The sequence below is a fragment of the Diabrotica virgifera genome, chromosome 6 (assembly GCF_917563875.1).
Source record: "Diabrotica virgifera virgifera chromosome 6, PGI_DIABVI_V3a".
Taxonomy (NCBI): Eukaryota; Metazoa; Arthropoda; class Insecta; order Coleoptera; family Chrysomelidae; genus Diabrotica; species Diabrotica virgifera.
The window spans coordinates 140,006,596-140,020,795 of record NC_065448.1 but is presented as its reverse complement, the minus strand read 5'-3'; the positions used below and the strand labels follow the sequence as shown (position 1 = coordinate 140,020,795).

At 32.4% G+C, this 14,200-nt stretch overlaps 1 protein-coding gene across 1 annotated transcript in view; it reads left to right on the top strand.

Annotated features, from left to right (window-relative positions):
* Nucleotides 1-14,200, top strand: part of LOC114325320 (uncharacterized) — a 170,132-nt gene that overhangs the window by 131,901 nt on the left and 24,031 nt on the right. The window lies entirely within an intron of this gene.

Genomic DNA, 14,200 nt, shown 5'->3' with positions numbered 1-14,200 from the left:
TCTCGACACATGCTTCTGTGTCATACTGTTGTTCTCTTTCATAGAGTCAAAAGGAATTTAATATTATTTATTTACTGTCAAATATTAATGGTACGTTCACAATTTTTTTTAATTTATATATTATTGTATATATATATATATATATATATATATATATATATATATATATATATATATATATATATATATATATATATATATATATATAAATGTATGGAAATGTATGGAATGATGACCCTTCATCATTTTATATATTTCCAACTAAATTCACATTCACTTTACGAGTATTAGCCAATGATTTTGCTTATTTATTTATATATTTATATATATATATATATATATATATATATATATATATATATATATATATATATATATATATATATATATATTGTTTTCACAAAATTTTGAAAAAATGTGAAAACTTTGAATTATCCACGTCCGTCTGTCCCTCTGTCTGCCTGTGAACACAACTCCTCCGTCATTATACTAGGTAGAATGACAAATGAGGTGTCAAATAAAAGCTTATAATTCAAGGATGGTACTAAAGGCGAGAAATTTTACCAAGGCTGTCTGTCCGTCTGTCCGTCCGACCGCGAATATAACTCCTCCGTCAATATACCAGCTAGAAAGACAAATGAGGTGTAAAATGAAATCTTATAATCCAAGCATGGTACTAACAGTAATAAATTTGACCTAGGCTGTCTGTCCGTCCGGCCACGAATATAACTCCTCCGTCATTATACCAGGCATAATGACAAATGAGGTGTCAAATGAAAGCTTATAATCCAAGAATAGTGCCAAAGGTGATAAATTTGACATAGGCTGTCAGTCCGTATTTCCGTCCGACCGCGAATATAACTCCTCCGTCATTATACCAGGTAGAATGACAAATTAGGTGTCAAATGAAAGCTTATATTCCAAGGATGGTAATAAATGAGAGCAATTTGACAGGCTATCTGTCCGTCTGTCCGTCCGACCGTATAACTCTTCCGTCACTATACCAGGTAGAATGACAAATGAGGTGTCGAATGAAAGCTTATAATCCAAGGATGGTACTAAATATGAGAAATTTGACCTAGGATTTTCGGTTTTAGAAATACAACCAGAAGTACTGCTTTAAAGTGACCGGAATAGTACAAGCGATCTATTCTTCGACGCTTCTTCGCAAAACGAAAACAAATATATACTTCCGGTTTCATGACTGTCTGTCCATCTGTCTGTCCATCCGCGAAGACAACTCCTCCATTATTAATACAGATATAATGACAAATGAGGTGTCGAATGAAAGCTTATAACCCAAAGATGGTATTAAAGATGAGAAATTTGACATCGGACTTCCGGTTTTGGAGTTGCAACAATGACTCAAAATTGGTAAAATCGTATTATTCGACGCAAAGTTACGCGAAGAGTTCAAATATCGACTTCCAGTTCTACTTTCGATTACTTTGGGTGAACACCTAGGACTTACAAAGTCCAATTACTTGTTTTTTTAAAGGACAAAAATATAAGCAAACAACCAAACTGAGACTACTTATATAAAATAAAAAAATGACCAATAAGCAGCAGTAAGCAGCAGTAATAAGCAGCAGTAAGAATAGAACTGACAAAAGAGGGAGGAGAAAGTAAGATTTGTTAAATTGATTGGAATAAGATAATAATGGCATATATACAGAAAAAAGGAAGATAAAGGATTGCTAAGATTTAGCAAAAAGTGACGTTGGGGAAAAGAGAAACAAATAATTAGGAAAAATCACAAATAGATGAAAAGAGCAAGTAAAAGAATACAAAAGTAAATTAAGATTAGAAAATTGGACTATCGCAAAAACAGGTAGAACAAAATAAAGAAGAATTAAAAATGAAAACCATTTTCAAATAAAATAAAATTCCCTCATATTCTTTAGTCTCAGCATCCGTTATGGCATGCAAATTTTAGAAGTCTCGGAGGTGTTACCAGAGAAGGTTCCCATTGTTTTCAATCTGGTGAGATGTAGAGTAATATTTTTAGTATTAATTTATTTGCTATTAGATTGAAAACCTAGCCTTTTTTTTAAAGAATTGGTTATCGGACGAATACCAATTCTTTTCAAGATACAAATTAGGAGAACAAGAATTTAAGCATATTAAAACGGCTATAATTTCTTAAAAAATGTAATCGCTTAGAAATAATAAATAAATACATAAAATCGTTCAATTCTAGATATTTCCTTGAAAAATATTGAAAAATATAAAAAATATATAAAAATATCATCAGAACTATAAAAATATGCCATTAGAATGATCTGAATATTCAATGAATATATTATTCTCATTTTATTGTACAGTTCCCTCGCTTGCTTTATCTATTTATGTCATTTAATTTAACTTTAAGCGACCATGTTATTTAGAAGTTATGTAATGATGCATATTTTATTATTTTGATGCAAAAATTATTAAAATAATTTGCATTTTATGAGATACGCTTAAAAATGTGATGTTATTTTGCAACTGACATCGATCTCCTCATGCAAATTTTCATAACCTAATTGAACATGATCAAATTTGAAATAATCTCAATATAAAAGAGTAGACAAATAGTGGCGTCACTGAAGGTTTTCACCTCCGATTTCGTTGAATCTTCATCGTTTTTGATGGAAATTGGTGAGTAGTTAGAAGATACTTCAAGGAACAAAGGTGACATGATGCCAACTTGCGCTTTTACCCTGGGGTGGATGCCACCGCTTCTCGGGGGTGAAATTTTTTTTAATAAAAAAAATACCAGAAATCGATAGAGGGGCAACTTCTAAGCAAAATTTGTTATATACAGTTATTAACATAAATCAATACTTTTTGAGTTATTAAATATCAAAAATTTTATTTTTCCTTAAAAAAAATGCATGTTTTAAAGCTGTTTTTCACGTATTACTCAAAAACTATAAGCTTTTGTAAAAAAACTATTATTACCAAAATTAAAGATAATAAAAATGTAATACACTTCCCACTTAAAAGATTAAACTAATGTTATTTCAAAGTGAGTTATGGGTAATTAAATGTATATTTTTTTCGACGAGTACCCAAATCTAAGTATTCAAGCTTACATAACGGGAAAACGATGCATTTTATAGAATATACTTGTTAAGCACTTGTCAAAGTACTTTGGAGTAGGTACCTATCAAATGAGCCCCAGTAGAAGTTAATAGCATCAAAATTAAGCAAGTTATGATGAATATAATAGAACCCTTTCGATTTTTTTAGGAAAAAGAGAAAAATAAAACATACGCCATTTCCATAAAAATAAAAATTTGTAGTAGTAATACTCACCGGTGGCGTAGCCAGGGAAGGGGCCCAAGGGGGCCGCCCCCCCCCCCGAAATTTATAAAATTTTAAACATTGTAGAAATCATAAAAAAAATCATAAAAAAGTTTTACGTGTATTGACTTACGGCGCACTAAAGTCCTGAGAGATGCCCTGTCCGCTGCAGGCAAAGACAACAGCACACTCCACAGCGCCTCAGAGACACGATGGGTAGAGAGGCATGATGCTGTCAGCGTATTCCAAGAATCGTTTGAGTGCATTGTTGGTGCTTTAGAAAAAGTCATTGAATGGGGTGATGAGCACGGATCAAACGCATCCAGTTTCCATGCATGCTTGTGCAAATTTGACTTCATAATAACTTTGACCATTATGAACAAAATGATGTCTTCGACATACATAGTATCCAAGTATTTGCAAAAAGAGTCGATCGACTTGAGTTCAGCTATGCTCAAGATTGAGTTGGTACAACAAAGATTTTCCGAAATGAGAAAAGAAGGCGACAAAGAGTTCTTACAACTGTATAGAAGAGCTGAAGATATGGGAGAGAAACTTGGTATCAAACCAAAAACCCCGAGAGTCGTAGGCACACAAAGATTTAGATCGAACATAGAAGCCAACAACCCAGAGGAGTATTACAGGAGATCTATATTTTACCCGTATATTGACGAAATATCATCTTCACTGACCGAAAGATTCACCAGCCACAAAGATGTGTTAATTGGCCTAGACAGTGTACTTCCTTGCAATATCCAACAAAGGCAGTTCACTTATCTGGAGCCTGCCTTGGATTTTTACCAATCCGATTTGGTCCACACAAACCGGGACATCTTGAATGCGGAGTGGGAGTTATGGAAAAGCCACTGGAAGATTGCCCAGGTTACGCCTAAAGCTGCTACGTCAGTGCTAAAGGCTTTGAAGGACGAAGATGATGCTTTTCCTAACATGAAGATTCTGCTTGGTATATTGGCAGTCCTCCCTGTCACAACAGCATCAGTTGAAAGGTAAATTATTATACAATATTTCCTATAAACTTTGATGAGTTTACTTTGAACTATAAATAGTTAATATCGTTATTTTTGTTGTTTTAGTAACATGCTTTCTTCATTGTAATTTATTGAAGTTGTAACAATTTTTAATAATACTAGACAGCTTGTCAGTAATATTACTCATTACCTCACTTTAAAGTTCAAAAGATTCCAGCTTTTTTTAATTTTCCAGATCATTTTCAACACTGAAAAGACTGAAGACCTATTTAAGAAATTCAATAGGTGAAGAAAGGCTCACTTCCCTTGCACTCTTATCCATACATCGAGATTTGCAAGTGAAGACAGAAGAAATCATCTGCCAATACACAAGAACTCCAAGAAGGTTGCAGTTCCATTAGTAGGGTACATCTTCATATGTATTACCAATTCAGGATTGTATTGAAAGTAAACTTGCTAATTTTGTGCACATAATAAATGTTATGAACGGATAAAAAATTTTATTGAGTTTTGAAACCTTTCTATGAACATTACTTGTAATATTTATGGGTTTTGATCTGTTAAAATATGAGTATTTTTCAATAAGAAAGTGGTAGAGTATACAGTATGACAGAGCATCAATCAAATTATGACTCAAGGATCATTAACATACAACTTTACATCTTTCCTAAAGTTTTAATCAACAAAATAAAATGTCGTTGATTTTTCCTTTTCGAGAGGAATTGAAAACTATAATAAAGTTATTTGTAACCTAAGATTTTGATGCTTAAATGAGTCCCAAACGCCTATTTCAAGGTCTAATTTTCAAAAATTTTCCGGGGTGGACCCCGGACCCCCCTTTTGCCTGGGGGTATTCCATACCCCCAGACCCCCCGGTGGGCCCCCCAAAGCCAATTCCTGGCTACACCACTGATACTCACAAGAATTTCTCTAGGTTGACATAGTTAATGATTTCAACAATTTTCACCGGTTAAGAATGCATATTTTTGAAGAAAAGGTACAATTTAAAAAAAAAAAATCAGATTTTTTAAAATTATCGTACTTTTCATTTTTTTTATAATAACTCCAAAAATGCTCAATATACGTAAAAAATAATATAATATATAACAATTTTAGTTTTTTATATTCCAAATACTATACCCATTTTACTATTTCCGTAGAGTAAAAATTAACCGAGATAGTAACGTTTAAAATTTCAATTTTGCTGCGAGAACCATGTAACTGGGGCCATTTAACCTTTTATTGTTAAAAAATTGAGACGTTTAAAAGACTAATTTCGACATGTTTTAATAGCTCTTGGAATCAACTTTTAACTAGTTTTTAGGTGAACCTGATGTCTTAACAAATAACGGAGTTATTTACAAAAAAAAAAACAATAACATTTTTTGGAAAAATTTTTAAAAGATACATTTTGAAACATTTTTGGTGCATAAATTTTAATGCTATCAACTTGTTCGAGGGCTTATTTGATAGATATTTCTATGAACTTTGACAAATGTTTAATAAGCTTATGTTACAAAATGCATAATTTTGCCGGTATTTAAGCTTGAATACTTAGATTTGGGTACTCGACGAAAGAAATATACATTCAATTACCTATAACTTACTTTTAGTTAACATAGAAAGGTTTGTCTAGTAAGGAGTTTATTTGATTTTTTATTAGCCTCAATGTTGATAATTACAACTTTTTTTAAAAACTTATAGTTTTTGAGTTATTTATGAAAATCGGTTAAAAACATGCATTTTTCTCACGAAAAATGAAAATCTTTGATCTTTAATAACTCAAAAAGTTTTGATTTATTTTAATAACTTTATATAACAAATTTTGCTTATAATTTGTCCCTCTATCGAATTGTGGGATTATTTTTAATAAAATAATTTTCATCCCCGAGGAGGGGTGGCATCCACCCCCAGGGTAAAAGCGCAAGTTGGCACCATGTCACCTTTGTTCCTTGAGATATCCTCTCACCACTCACCAATTTTCATGCAAATCGATGGAGGTTCAACGAAATCGGAGGTAATAGCTCATATCCACCTTCAGTGACTGCACTAAAAGTGCTGTTGGGTATTACCTAGCGATGGGATTGTGTACATACATACATATATTGGAATTTATATTTTAGATAAACTCCTTGATGGTTTTATTTTTATTATTGGACAAAGAACTCTAGTATCAAAAATTACAAATTTGTGTGCATACAAATTGGCACTGAAACTGATTACTTGTATTAAACAAAAAACGATACACTGTTTTAAAGATAATTTAAGACGCTATTCGCTCCGTGCATTACTGACGCGACACCTAGCCAAGTGACCTGAAATTTTTGGCGATCACAATTTGACGTTAAACATATGATACACATATGACATATTTAACGTTAATGTAATATTTATTTAGCATTTTTGATAAAATTTATTATACAAAAAATAAGTTCGAAAGTCAAATAAAGGTCAAATTTAAAAGCGGATATTTGGAAGTTTTCTGAAGAAAATATCAATTTAAGGGTTTTTATTCACTTTTTCGTTATAGTTTAGTTGTCGGTGTTAACATTAATTAAGTTTACATCGAAAGCAATTAGGCAGTGTGAATTATTAGTACCAGATTTTAACATTAGCTCGGTCTATTGAACTAGTAATTTTGTGGTGTGTGTGTAACACAAAATGGAAATAGATGACGATAGGAATATACCACCAGATCGGGGAAGGAAAGAAAGTCATTACGAAAATATGAATATAAATAATAAAAATCAAAACGGCAATAATAAGGTAAGCGAAATATCGATTGAAAAAAATTATTATTCAATCATTATTCGCCAAAGTTGTCATATTTCGCCGCTACGGGAGCTGGCACAGTTTCGTGTATCCCAACCGTGGTCACGCACGGAGCGAATAATATATCAATATAAATTTGTCATGGATTGCTTATCATTTATACACTGTGTCCGTAAAGTATGGAACAAATTCTTCTTTAGCTAAACAGAGCATTTTAAGAACTAATCCTGAAACAGGTCGATTTTTGATTTTAATTTACCGTATTTTAAAATAATATTCTAATATACAGGGTGAATTACTTTCGAGTAATGACGTCACTGTCATTTTTTTAAATGGAACACCCCCATTTTGTCTCAATTTTCGGATTACTCTAGCTGAGCTGATTCCAAAAATGTATCACATGTTGATTCAAATTGGTACAGGGTGGATAAAAATACAATAGTTTTGTGTGTGCTCATAAAGTAACGCGTTGGTTAGACCACGTTAAACTAACAATATCAAAAATACTTATTGTCTAGCGGACAGAATATGAAAGAAATTATTTCTTATCAATTTAAAAGAAACATAGTAGGCTATGTTTTTGTTAAATGTCATTATTTGTTTAGTAAATTATTGATGTTCAGTGACAGTTTAGTACTACAATATTTTTGGTATTTGTGAATGTTTTAATTATTGCTTAGATTTAATTTGAAGTAGAAATGGAGTTAAATGTAAAGCAAAGAATTGAAATACTTATAATGATTGGGTATGGAGACAGATCACGAACTCAGATGGAAGTGTGCAATTTGTTTAATGATAAATATCCAGAAAGATCTATAACGCGTTCAACAGTCAGGAAGATTGAAAAGAAATTTCGAGAAACTGGTACGGTTGAAAATGCACGGAAATCAGGTCATCCCTCTGCAAATTCTGATACAGCATTAGATGTTTTACTTAGTTTTGAAGAAGATGCGCACACTTCTGTGAGTAAAGTTAGTCGCGATATCGGTGTTAGCAAAACAACGGTACACAAGCTATTAAAGCTTGAAAAATGGCATCCTTATAAAATCAAACTTGTGCAGGAATTAAACGAAGATGATCCCGATAGAAGAATTCAATTTTGCGAAGCAATGATGGATAACTGCCACCGAGACCCTCTCTTGGTGCAAAACATTATTTTTTCTGATGAGGCCACTTTCACGTTAAATGGCGAGGTTAACCGTCAGAATTGTAGATACTGGGCAAAAGTAAACCCCCACTGGATGCGTGAGCATCATACACAATACTCGCAAAAGGTAAATGTATGGGCTGGAATTGTAAGAAATCGAATTATCGGACCCTACTTTATCGAAGGTAATTTAAACGGGGCAACGTACCTTGAGTTTTTAAGGGGGTATCTCGTACCTACTTTACTTAATTTGTTTCCCAGCAGACGTAATCCTGGAGGTTTTGATGAAAGTTTATGGTTTCAACAGGATGGTGCACCTCCACATTATGCTGCAGATGTTATAAGGTACCTAGATGAAATTTTTCCGAACAGGTGGATTGGTAGACGTGGACCTATTGAATGGCCAGCGAGGTCACCAGATTTCAATCCTTTGGATTATTTTATGTGGGGCCATCTGAAGAATGTTGTGTATCAAACGAAATCAGCAAATATTCAAGAATTAAAACAGAGAATTCGTACAGCAATAAACAATATTTCTCAACACACAATAAACAAGGTTTAACAAGAATTTGTACAACGTTTGGGTTACTGTCAAATACAGCAAGGGCTGCAGTTCGAAAATTTATAAAGTCATGTATTTCATCATATCCTGTCCGCTAGACAATAAGTTTTTTTGATAATATGGTTAATTTAACTAACGCGTTACTTTATGAACACACACAAAACTATTGTATTTTTGTCCATCCTGTACCAATTTGAATCAACATGTGATACATTTTTGGAATCAGCTCAGCTAGAGTAATCCGAAAATTGAGACAAAATGGCGGTGTTCCATTTAAAAAAAATGACGGTGACGTCATTACTCGAAAGTAATTCACCCTGTATATTAGAATATTATTTTAAAATACGGTAAATTAAAATCATAAATCGACGTGTTTCAGGATTATTTCTTAAAATGCTCTGTTTAGCTAAAAAAGAATTTGTTCCATACTTTACGGACACAGTGTATGCGTAACAACCCTAAATATAGAAAAGTGTTTATTTGATGTTTATAACGATAACAAGAATTGTCAAAATAAGCAACTAAAAATTACATATTGTTAGTTTTTTATCATTAATTAGTGTTCAAGTGTGTTTAAGTTTAATGGATACTACGTAAGAGAAAGCCACCCATGTTATTGGATTAATAGAAAATGGACTTAGCTAGCGAACTCTGTTGCTGTACAAGTGGATATGACACTCGCCGCGGTTCGATGAACGTTACAACGTTATGAGAAGAATGGATTTTTTCGTAGACGACCTGGAACAGGTACAAAACGATTTACAAAAAATGCTCGTAATGATCGCTTGGTTGTCTCAATAATATTAGAAAATCGTCACTTTAATGCCGTTCAATTGCAATAGCAGCTTTGTGAAGTAAAAGGATTGGTTATTAGTCCCTGAACAGTAAGACGAAGACCTTAGGAAAGTAATCTGACTCTACGATTGGTCAGTTTTTGACTTACTGCAGCTCATAGTCAAGCACGCCTGTGTTTTGCAAGGAATCATATGACCGAGAAGTTGGAACAATGGGGATCTGTTCTGTTCTCATACGAGACCAGAATATGCCTCTATGATAGCGGCCTAAGAAACAAACTGTACTGTAGACGAGGAGAGCGATGTGGGGACGAGTGAGCAACCATCTTCACGTAGAAGTAACAATCTTCACGTGAGAGGAGGTTTAAAGGGAACTAGATATATCGAGCAGATTTTAGCAATGCATGTTGTACCTTATTACATTGGGCACGAATCTATTTTTTAATGTAGGACAATGTAAGCCGCATACCTCAAAAATCTTGCAAGATTAAAATACCGAAGTCAAATTTCGGGTAATGGAAAGGCCAGCGTGCAGTCCAGTTCTCAATCTCATAGAACATTTATCGGATGAGCTAAAACAAAGAAGTCATAGTAGACTTCATAGCTTCATAGATCCCAGAGCTTATTGTCGTAGTAGAAGAAGAGTGGCTTAACATCCCACAAGAAACAATAGCGAACTTGATTAGATATAATATGCGTAATCGTATAGTAGTGTAAGAGGAGGACATACCAATTATTAAAACATTAATTGCTAAATTTTAAATGGTCAAATATCCTTTTTGTGTTAGCAATAAAAAAAAAGTTTGCTTGATGCATTAATTTTACAATGTTAAACATAAGATTTCGAAATAAATTTTCATACATGTATCTATACTCATATTAAAGCATAATAAATCACCTTTCTAACAGTAAGGGCCGGTATTTCAATAGCTACTTAAGCTTTTGCTTAGCTAAGCCTATGTCAAAAGTTTTTTTTTTTTTTTTTTATTAATGGCTTTGACAGAGCCAATTAGCCAGACTATTTGTGTTTTTTTGTATGGTATTACAATAACAATTTTAAGTTAATATCTAAGCCTACTTATTATCTAAATTTACAGAGTGTTATACTATCTTAATGGATACATTTTTCAATTTTGTGTGATATTTTTACAATTTTATAATTTTATTATCTAAGCCTATTTAAAATTTAAATTTACAGGACGTTACATATTCGTAAAGACATTGTAACGTCTGCTTATTTTTTGGAAAAAGAATTTCGTTTAAATTGACAGGTAAAGGACAATTTAGATCAATTAACTTTTCATACCTTACTTTAATATTTTGTCTGTACAGTCCACACTCCAATATGAGGTGCTGTAGATCTCCCATTCCACCACAGGCGCAATATGGGTTATCACTGATACCTATGCTGTGTTTGTATGCTGGGGTTAGTGCGTGATTTGACCTCATTCTGTTTATTGTTTTTATAAATAGCCTATTTGATTCTTGTTTAAACCATCTCTCATTGGGAATTAGTGGCTGACAATTTCAAAAGTTAAGAAGAAGCTTAAGCTGGGTGCCGTATTTACATCATTTCTTTAACTAAACTGATGCACAACTGTAAAGTTAATTGGTTTGGTAACTCTGAATATGTCAAAATGCCAAAACTAACTGTTTTGAGGTAAAAACCACTACTGTTGACATTTAATTTTATCTTGTCATATGTATCAATGTCATTTACTTCACTTAATTTTGTGTGCATGGTACATGTGTTGTTAGTTTATTGTCTATATTTTCTCTGGTTATATTTTTATTGTTATTTTGCATAAGCAATATAGATCAGTCTTTGTAATTTTGTTTATTGCATATATTCCTAAATGTCAAATTAGAATGTAAGTTTATTTTTGTAAATAAAATATACCTAGCAAGCATTGTAGAAATAAATAATTTTCATGTGCCTACACCTTCCAAAAGTAGTAAGAATTCTATTAATCGTTATTACGATTAATAAATTAATATATTATTATTTAATAATCTAATAATAACGTTATTACTCAAAACTACCTCGCGAGCTTAAAATTATTTGGTTTAAGCCTCAAATTGAAGTGGAAATACAGGCATTTATTTAAGCAAAGGCTTAAAGTAAGCTTTGGCTTAAGTGAGGTTGGAAATACCGGCCCTACATCCCTTTTTTTTGATATGAGTAATAACTAGTTTCTAAAAAAAATAGTTAAAGTCAAAATCTTAAAGTGGGCCAATTTCTGTGGATGCAAGTTTAGTTTTAATTGTATGCATTATTATTATTTTCAAATATCTTTTTAAAAATAAACAATCAAACATACGCTTAGTTTTTTGTTTTCGAAAACATTTTTGATTTAAAAACTGATACAAATTTTATTAATATTTTTTATTTGATAAGATATTTGATATTACAAACTTAGGGTAGATATATTTATATAAAAAAATCGAATCCTTTATAAGTACCACAATTTTTGAGGTAAAATGCACGCTTTAATGAAAAATAAATGATAGGTACTCATTAGTTTAATTATGGATAAATGTATAGACCACTAACATGTGTAATTACCCATTTGACAGTAACGGATTTTGTTAAAATTAAATTGGACAGGTAAATTAGTAATCCATACGTTACCAGACATTAATCATAATGAAGCTGTAAAACGTAATGACGTAAATTCAAAATTAACTAAAAATTGTTTACATTAATCAACGCTCATTTGTTTAATTGTAACCTGCGACTATGTAACCCATTTTCCTCTAAATGCGAAATTCGTTGAAAACGAAATATATTAATCAGTAAAAATACGTGTTTACAACAACATTGTTTCAAGTAAAACCATATCGTAATTGTGTTGAGGATTAAATACAGAGAACAAACAGTTTGGTACAGAAAATTTAATTTCAAATTGTCGCACAATTGTAATGAAGTTTGTTTGAAATCTATTCTGTTTTATAGGGTACCCCGTCAAAATAGCCCCGTCAAAAAAGCCCCGACAAAATAGCCCCGACATAATATCCCGCACACAAAATAGCTCCGACAAAATAGCCTGCAGACAAAATAGCCGCGGAATAATAGCCCGCCGACAAAATAGCCCGCCGACAAAATAGCCCCGACAAAATAGCCCCGACAAAATAGCCCCGAAAAAAAAGCTCCCTTCAGAATTCATCATGAAATAATTCCTTAAAAATACATTTATCGGAAATGGTAATTATCCTCTATTCAGATGTTTATCTTAACCACATTAAATAAAAATTGTCTTTTCAGAGAACTCGAACCCTTTCTTCTGTTTCGATTAAATGTGTTTTGCTTTTCGATTAAATTCAATGTTTAAGCCAGCTCCCGCCAGCCACCTGCCTCTTGGAAGTTTAAACATTTAATTTAAGCGAAAATCCATGTATATTTGTGATATAAAGGTTTTTGTCTGATTTCTGAGAGCAGTAAAATGTATTTTGAATTAACCAAATTGCATACTGTTATGCTCTACTTTATCTGTTTTATTAGATTGATTAGTAAATTCTTAATTTAATTAATTACTCAATTATTTTAATTTCTGCCTATGTAAAAACAAAACCAAATTCAAATTAAATTTTTTAATAAACTTTATTCTCAGGGCTAATTTTTTACCTGTCTTTCCTGCCTCTTGGAAGTTTAAACATTTAAGTTAAGCGAAAATCAATGTTAATTTATGATATAAACATTTTTTTCTGTTTTCGGGCAACAGTAAAATGCATTCTAAATTAAATAAATTAAATACATTCTTCCTTTTTGTCAAATAATTTAAATTAAAAAAAGTTTTAGCCGGGGCTATTTTAGCCGGGGCTGTTTTGACCGGGGCTATTTTGTGTGCGATCTATTTTGTCGAGGCTATTTTGTGTTCGGGCTATTTTGACGGGGCTTTTTTGACGGGGCTGTTTTGACCGGGCTATTTTGACTGGTCACGGTTTTATAGTTATACCTGGTTTTTAAATCAGAAGGAGTAAACTAAAAGACATTCACACCCAAGCAAGTCACTAGAAAATCTTCTTTTTTGGTTGATGTCGGCCTTCGATGGTTATCCATAAATATTATATTATACTAATACGTTACTTTTCTTCTTTACGTGCCATCTCCGCGACGAAGGTTGCCAATCATCATTGCTATTCTAACTTTTGACACTACAGCCCGAAAGAGTTCAGTTGAGCTGCATCCAAACCATTCTCTGAGCTGCGCTAACTCGCTCCCAACTGAAGAAATCATGCAAACACGAGGGTAATATTCCCAAGACTTGAAAATATCTAAATTACAGAGCGTGTCAGAGAAAACGGGCGGGCCACAAAATTAATCATTTTGATGTCTCGAATTTCCTAAACCTGTTGTCCGATTTAAGTGAATTTTTTAATATTATAGCCTTATTTATAAAATTTATAGCCTCATTTATAAAACAGCGAAATTAACACCAACTATAGCCTCAGGTTTTCTTAACATTCTGTTTTTTGATTCATTCGCTTATGTTGTATAGTAAAAAAGTTAGGTATTTTAACAACTAGCCATGTTCTTCATCAGCACAGGGTGTTTCTAAATAAGTGCGACAAACTTAAGGGTTAACTCTGCATGAAAAAATAATGACCGTTTGCTTTATAAACAAACATATGTCTGCAAATGCTTCGT